General features: G+C 32.1%; 1 pseudogene; it reads right to left on the reverse strand.

Moving 5' to 3' along the window:
* Window positions 1–438: 438 nt before the first annotated feature.
* On the reverse strand, window positions 439–2,376 carry LOC132040006 (UDP-glycosyltransferase 75C1-like; annotated as a pseudogene).
* Window positions 2,377–7,413: the final 5,037 nt, after the last annotated feature.

Raw genomic sequence — 7,413 nt, forward strand, 5'->3', positions numbered from 1 at the left:
AATTTAATTTTTCTTAATAAAAATCAGATTTAGAGGGTTTAATAAACTACACACACACGAGGACGAGTTGTGGGTTCAATAGGAATAACACGTTGACTGAAAGCAAATGGAAAAAGGAACAAGTTTAGGGGCTGCAGATGCATTAAGCCTTTTCATTTTCACATGAATGACAATTGTTAAATAATGTGTAAATATGAACTTTAAATCCAACCGAAAACTCAAATACTAAAAACGGAAATATAAGAAGTCATTGAGACATCCAACTAAAAACTATTATTAGAGTGAAACAAAAAAGAAAGAAAGTTGTTACACCATGACCCATACATAGTCTTCTAGTATAATTCAGAAATATAAAACGTCTCTACAATACTCAAACCTAAGCAGCTGAAATTGCTTCCCTAATTTGAAATGAAAACAAATATATAAAGCCTTTTGAAGAGCTGTTAAAGGAGGAAGAGATTAAAACAATCATATCAGCTCAAAGAATTTCAATTTTCTTTTTAATTTATATTTGACTCACCTTCAGAAAACCCAAAAATCTATTTCTTTCAATTGTGGTTGATTATAGGATTCAATATGGTGGCGACTATTGAAAATTCTCTTGCTTTATAGTTATATAGATTAGCATTGAGGCACAAATTTTTGGAACAAACAAAAAAAATAAATTATTTTCCTATCCTTTGTATATCTTGAATGTCTATCCAATTTAACATTTCTTACTTGGAATATCTATCTAAACACAAAAGACTTTCACATGAGCACATGAAAAATAATGGAATGTGATAAATAAGAAAATTCTTATTATGACATACCATAGCTTACTTAACATAAGAGAAGGTTGCCGCAACTTAACTTTATTTTTCTTCAAATTTAAAGAAAGCGTATTTTTAAATGCCATTTCTTCAAAGAAACTTAACTATGACCAAGTAAAATCTCCTTAACGTAAGCTTGGAGATTCACATTGGATGAACCATTGTCCTTCATAGCTTCCATAGCCAAATCCCTCCATTTCTTGGCTTTCTTTCTATATTCCTCACCTTCCATCACAATATTTATGCATCTCTCCACGTCATCCTTTTCAACAATACCTTCATTGTTGGTAGTAACTCTGACTCCAGTCTTCCAAACATCTTCAAGGAGCTTAGCATTACATTGTTGGTCACTCCAAAGTGGACATGCCACAACAGGCACGCCGGAAACTAAGCTTTCTAAAGTTGAGTTCCATCCACAGTGAGTCAAGAAACAACCTATAGAAGGATGATGTAAGACTTCCACTTGTGAGCACCAAGTCACTATTTTCCCTTGCTTTTCTAATTCCTCTTTGCACCTCAACTTTTCCTCCGGTTTTTCCCCGTTTACGTTTTCCCTAATCACCCACAAAAATGGCCTTCCACTTTTTAATAAGCCTTGAGCAATTTCCTCCATTAGTTGATTTGATATCTCAGCGTAGCTACCAAATGCTATGTAAATAACTGACTCGTTAGGCTTTGCATCCAACCAATCCATGTAATTCCTTGATATTGGTCATAAATCTGCCCCAAAAGAAGTATCAGAAGGATCATTTCCTTCAAGAAACGCCAAAGGAATGGAAGGACCAATTCCCACCATGGTCACAATATTCTTCAAAGCCCTAAGAGCATCAGATTCCAAAGCATCAAAAGTGTTCACGAGTACTCTTGGATTTTCTTCGCTATTCAATAGATCAATGTGTTGTTTGAGAGTTTGAACAGCCCAATCATTGTACTTCACATTAGTGAAAACAAATGAAGGAAAATCACGAGGATTAAGAACTAAAGGCAACCCAGGAAGCTCTAAAGATTGATGTTGAGGACAATTGTCGAAAGAATCAGCATAGTTAGTGAAGTAATAATAATAGATATCCCAGACAATGGCTGGTTGAATCCAAAAAAGTGTTGATGGGACATTAGTGCTCTTTGCCACTGAACCGACCCAAGCCATAAGAGTGGTGTAGATAATATGTGTGAAGGGACAATTCTTGTTTGTATGCTCTAATACCATGTTGGTCACGAACTCAGACCCATAAGTCTTCACGGAATTATAAAATAAATCGAACTCTTCAAAGGATCCCTTAAAGTTACCGTCGTAGCCATCAGAAAAAGGAGCAAAGCTTAGTCCTTGTGCAGTTGGAAGATTAGAGATGCATTTGAAAGCTGATAGGCTAGTACAATAGGTGACTTTGACTCCTAAACTGACTAATCTCTTGGCAAATTGAAGGCATGGATTAATGTGACCTTGGCCTGGGAATGTCACAAGAAGAACATGACAATCATTCTTCTTCAAATTTTCCATTGCTATTATGGTGTATTTTTAGGCAAATTGAAAGGGTAGGTTGTATTCCTATGTATGCATGAGGTTTTAGAGTTTATATAATGAGATAATTTTGGACATGGGGTCCAAATTAAATGACGTTTGTGGTGACCAAATTAAATGACGTTTGTGGTGACCAAATAATACATTTTTTATTCACTTCATTTGTACATTTTATAGAGATATAGCTACCAACTAGTGTCAGATATGACTCACATATTGTAGATATATACAACATTATACCAAAAAAAGAAAGATATATACAATATGTAGTTGCCAAAAGTATGTCAAAACAAAGTTGCATGTTATATTTTAAAGAATGATTGTTTTTAAGTGAATGAATTTGGAATCATTTCACATAATACGAGATCACTCATACTTGGTTCTATTGGCCGTATGCTCAACATGTGAATAAACTAAAGGGAAAAATAGCAAAAGAGGGAGACAACATTTTTTTGTGCGGATTGCCCTTCTTTTGGGGTGATCTTTAGGTTTTTAGTTTTGTTGGCACATTGAGCATAAAAATAAAAAATAATTGTAAATGAGAATTGGGAAAGTTATTGAACCCTTAAGGCATGAGTAAAACTTTTTGCATAGTTCCGTTTGTGTCTTTGGGTTCGAACCCCGCCGAAATGATAAAAATAAAAGACTTTTTTTGCCTTAAGAGCAAGAGTTGGGAAAAGTTATGCCAGACTTTTCCGGCATAGTTTAGTTATGCCTTATAAGGTACACTGTGTTATGCTTAAAAGTATCCTAAAAAGAGAACTTTTTGCATAGTTTGCAGTTGTAAGTAAAATAAAATAAAATATATGTTAATCCATAACTAAAAGTATACCATAAGGCTATCTTTAAATTTTCTCATGAAACTTTCCCGCCTAAGGAATTTTTTTTATTTTTATGCGGAGTGGGGGTTCGAACCCCCTCTCGGGGGGATTTCTACGTGAAGAACCAACCATTAAAGACCACCCCGAAGGCAATCTGCACCCCTTATGCCGGGAGACAAAGATGTGCACAACTGTCTGATTGGAACACAAACAATTCCTGATGTTTATACTACCACGATTTTCTTAGCACTTAAGGCGGAACTTTTTTATAGAGGCATAACTAAAAGTTTGTTTCAAATAAAATAAAATAAAAATAAATGTTTTAAGGTAAAGAACTCATTTTCCGTAAGACTTTAGTATATGCCTTAAGCACGCGTAGGTCATAGAAATAAACAAGATAATATATATACTACTTTTTGTTTGTCATTTATTTGCTATCAGCGAAATTATATTTTTTTATTTTTGTTTTGGTTATACACAAATATATTACCGTATAAGTTACTAACCTCCATTATAGTTTTATGTGTTAATGTCGACATTTCCTTTTTGCTATTTTAAAATAGCAACAATTTTTAAATTTGGAAACAATTTAAACTTTTAATTTAGACTTAGTGACAAGATTTTATAATCATACAAATATTTGACATGGTGAGATCAAAATATTAAAAAAAAAATCCTTCGTATCAAACTATATGAGATTGGAACACAAGCAATTCCTTGATCCGTGATACAACAAAGAATTTTGCATGTTTATACCTATAGATTTTTCTTAGCACTTCATGAAGGAAGACCTTTTTTATAGAGTTTGAAAAATGACTATTCTAAATAGTCATCTTGTTTCATGAATAAACATGTCCATTGAGTCCAAAGTTTAAATAAAATCTGAAAATACAAGTACTTTTAACCTTCGAACTCATTTTACCTTCGGTTGTGGGTCAATCCCGCTTCATATATATTACAAACTATGTAATATTTACTTAAGGAGGAAAGGTCATAAGAATAAACAAGACTAAAGAGGATATATATACTACTTTTTGTTTGTCATTTATTTGCTATCAATCGAGAATCAATTTGAATATTTTTTAAAGATAAAGCAGAATAAACTAATTGCTTGTTTTGACAAAAATATACATATTCAGAAATTATGCAAATATATTACCGTATAAGTTACTATTACTTTCTCCATTATAGTTTATGTGTTAATGTCGACATTTCCTTTTTAGTCTATTTTAAAATAGAATGCTAGATTTTTAAATTTGGAAACAATTTAAACTTTTAATTTTAACTTAGTGACAAGATTTTATAATCATACAAATATTATGACATGCTACGATCACAAACTTTTTTTAAAAAAAAATCCTTCTTAAAATTTGGTCCAGTTAAACTATATCTGACACGGATGGAGTATTAATTTTCACCTCAAAATGGTGAAACATATTGTTAAAACTCTTGATCATTGTGCTAATAACTGTGAAAGAATTTTGCATGGAATGCTTTGTGTATGCGTCTATATGAATGCTGAGTAAATCATCAAGTATGTCATTCCAGGGACAATATATAAAGTTGATTCTAATTTGCTATTACTTTGTATGATTACTCATCGAAATAAAATTGAAAGAAAATATATACGTAATTGTTATCTATATGTAGTTGTGCGATTAGATATAAGTTTGTCCTCTTTTTAAAATATGAAGAGTAAAAAGAGTTGTTTAACCTTGCATTATTATTTCTTTATTTTTCTCAATTTTTATTTATGAAGGTCCTTAGCCGTAATATTAGTCATCCAAACAAGATTATTATGTAGTTTTTTGGGTTTCTTATATTAGACAAGAAATGGTTGACTTTTATCAGTAAACACATAGAAAGAAAATGTTGAAAAGAAAAGGAAAAACAGGAGAAAAGAAAAACTAATGTAGAGGGTACAAGATGTGGTTTGGATCACCTCTAGTATTTATTTCTCCATTTATTTAATTTTTAACAGGTTTTTTGATTAAAGTCATGTGTCCATTGAATATATATTTTAAGTCCAGATTATTTTTAGAAGTACGAAAAAATAAAATTAATTTTAGGTCGAGCCAGATTATTGCTTTCATGTTTTTGGTGTAAGTCGTATCTTTAAAGATATTGGGATATGAAATAGCATCCAGCTTTAATTCATTATGAATTTCTTTAATACAATTGTGAATCGAATCTTCATGTCGAATATCCTAAATAAGAAGTATCCACCACATGGTCTAATTATGTGATTAAGGTAACAGACTATCTGGACAAATTAAAATGAGTGCTAAACTTTATTTCCAAAATCATTCATTTATTTATAGTTGCATAAAGGATGGTTACAGCCTAATACAAGTTTAGTGAAAAAAATTGTTAGTTGGGCTCCGGGCCCTTTATGAATGATTGGGCCTTCTTCTCTGAATTATAATTGGGCTGCACAATATGGTTAACATAAAATTGCACGTTTTCCCTTAAAATAGGCTGGTATATTTGCCCTTAAAATAGCACGGTCTTTAATTTTTACCTTTTGGCAACAGAAAATGGGGCATAACTTCTTTAGAAGCTGAAGTCATGCCAAGGCATAACTTGTGGATATTATGTGATACGAAAATATAAGCTTATGCCCTGTGATTTATTTTTTCTTTGTTGTGGGAGGCATAAACTAAACACCAACACAAAAGAAGGACAAAAGTGCAAATGATCCTATGGTTAACAAACATTGGCGACGAAATTTTACGGTGTAGCCTATTTTGACACTGCTATTTAACCTGTATTGACTTTTTTAAAGGTTTTTTGACATAATCCATTTCGGACATGCAGTGTCTGAAGTTATACTTGACAAGACTAAACGTCAGATAAAATGTATGTAGTTTACATATGAGTGAAGTCTATGCATTTGCGCTTTAAAGTTGAGAAAATGGTTGAGCTTATTATTTTTGCTTAAAAACTTGACCATATATGAGTAAATTTGATCATTTTTGCACTCAATCAATTTTCTAACTTCAGCTATATTCCTGAAGTAAGACAATATGACTGAAGTTCAAGCAAAAATAACTGAACTTCAAATAAATAAAACTTCGGACATTAGTCTGGAGTTAGACTTTGTCAAGACTATATATCCGATGCAAAGTACGTGTAAATTTTTTTTAAAACGGGCACAAATTAAGTAACAACATAAAAATCTAGTATGAATAAAGGTATCTAAAATCCCTTGTCTCCACCATTGCGGCCAAATACTTTTCTGAAACGTACTATAGGTGAACCATTGATAAGTCATGTAGGAGTAACTATTAAACAATGTTGGAATATTTCGAGCATCTTCTGAGAGCCTGCAACAGTTACATGCAATTTAATATCAATAAAAGAAACTACAAAAAAAAATAGAGAGGACGACATTCAAAACTACTGTTCAGAACTGTATACTTTTGTAAAGGCTAAAATAAAAGTGCAATTGTATTGGATTCTTGCATCATATACCATAGCCACAGTTGTAAAAATAGATTTATTTTCTATCTTTAGTCAACTGTCATGTCCTTGTATGGCAAAGAAATAGCAAAGAAAAAAGAAGACATCAATCAAAGGAAAAAACAAGATTCCAAGTGGGGATTGAAGATGATAAGCCGATAAGGTGAAAAAAGTGGCCTTAGTACTTCAATAATTTGAGAACCTGTTGCTTCAATTTGTCACTCCTGTCATTCACACTGAAAATAAATAGTCAGCACTACTGTTTCCTCAATTAGGAAATTCTTTGTGGTGGGCCCCCTTCTATATTTTTAATATAGAAATTATAGCAAAAAAAATTATTTTGTGCTTCACACGGATACTAGGTGTATTAGGCTTCTTTTTATCTTATATAAGCTAGTGGATTAAAAGTTTGTGAACCCAAAAATGTAAGATTTGAGTTCGCTAACTTGTAAGACAAAAAGAAGCCTCACACAACTGATATTAATTGTATGACGCACATAATAAATTTCCTCATATTCAAGCTATTTTGCACGCATCTCAACAATTTCATCAAGTATCTGCTACATCTCACCAGTACAAGCAGGAGCGAGGCTAGAAGAGGAAGGGGGTTTGAGACCTCCGTCACCGAAAAATCACACTATTTGTATAAGATCTAATGATATACACTCACACACACATATATGTATATATAATGGATGTTTAATTTCCTTGTGAAATTTTTGCCTCCGCCACTAAATGTATATACTAAATAACTCTATTAGACAAATAGGGAAAAAAATCACCTAATTCTTTTTGTTTC

The sequence above is a fragment of the Lycium ferocissimum genome, chromosome 12, assembly GCF_029784015.1.
Source record: "Lycium ferocissimum isolate CSIRO_LF1 chromosome 12, AGI_CSIRO_Lferr_CH_V1, whole genome shotgun sequence".
Lineage (NCBI taxonomy): Eukaryota > Viridiplantae > Streptophyta > Magnoliopsida > Solanales > Solanaceae > Lycium > Lycium ferocissimum.